Source organism: Otolemur garnettii, unplaced genomic scaffold, assembly GCF_000181295.1.
Source record: "Otolemur garnettii isolate 467f Iridium unplaced genomic scaffold, OtoGar3 scaffold00022, whole genome shotgun sequence".
NCBI lineage: Eukaryota > Metazoa > Chordata > Mammalia > Primates > Galagidae > Otolemur > Otolemur garnettii.
The window spans coordinates 15,103,745-15,104,813 of NW_003852417.1; the positions used below are offsets into that span (position 1 = coordinate 15,103,745).

Here is a 1,069-nt window from a genome sequence, read left to right on the forward strand (position 1 = left end):
GTGGCCTTTGTATCTGGCATAAGCATTGCTGTGTCCTTGCTGCTACCCTGGTAGGCTGGGAGGGAGGGTATGGCGGTGAGGGATCCATAAGGGTTGTTTCCCCCTTCACATCACCCTGCTGTCCCAGGCCCCCTGTGCCCAGCCTGGGCAGGTGATGGGGGCCTCCGGCTTCATCCCTGGACCCCTCCTACAAGAGCACATGCAGCAGGCAAGGGGGGTGGAAGCACACATGTTGCCTGCTTTATATGCATTTTATTACATATGTCTTCTCCCCTGAGTGATAGGTAGTACTGTTCTGTACTACAGGATCCTGTTTTCTATTTTGTCGAGGTCATTGTGCATCTCACTATGCTGTAACTGCTTTTCTCCCCACGCCCTGATCCCCTTATTGTGGGTGGATGGGTCACTCATTCATCATTGTAAACTCAGGGCCTGGCATGCAGAAATCAGCAGCAATAAATGCTTCATAAAGTGAGGAGAGTGCTCTGACCCCTGGTGGTATTGCACCTCCTTTCCAGTGCAGGAGGCAAAGATCAGCAGAGGGGATGTGTGTGTGTTACGACCATCTGGGGCCCTTAGGCCGCTCTCCTGCTGGAGTGACTCAGGGGAGAGGGACCCAACATCCTTGGGCTTGGGCTGTGGGTCCCACTCTTCCTACTGGGGGGACTCCTGCCCTGGCCCTGGGCGTTGCTACCTCCCATGGGTCATTGTTATCCTCCAAACTCTGGGCTCCTCTTGTCCTTCTCCCTGTCTCTCACCTCTCCAACCTATTACCAAATCATCCCCAAAATTCTTCTGCAATGTGTTCAACTATTTGCATCCCACTGCTATACCCTGGCACAGGCCTCCACCCCACCGGCAGCAGCAGCCTCCCCCTGCAGCCACTTCCCCAGTATGTCAGGGTGACATCTGAAAGGAGTGTGAGCAAAGGAGGCCCCTGCTTTCAGGACTTGACACAGGCCCTCCCTCACCAGGTTTGGTTGTGACCTCTCCTTGCTCTGTGTGCCCTGCACCCTTCTGTGTTGACCTTGGCCTTTTTTGCTTATTTTTGTTTGTGTGTATGTTTTAT

General features: G+C 53.8%; 1 protein-coding gene across 1 annotated transcript in view; it reads left to right on the top strand.

The window, feature by feature from the left end:
* Positions 1–1,069, top strand: part of MFSD2B (major facilitator superfamily domain containing 2B) — a 14,518-nt gene that overhangs the window by 7,401 nt on the left and 6,048 nt on the right. The gene's annotated exons all lie outside the window — the stretch shown is intronic.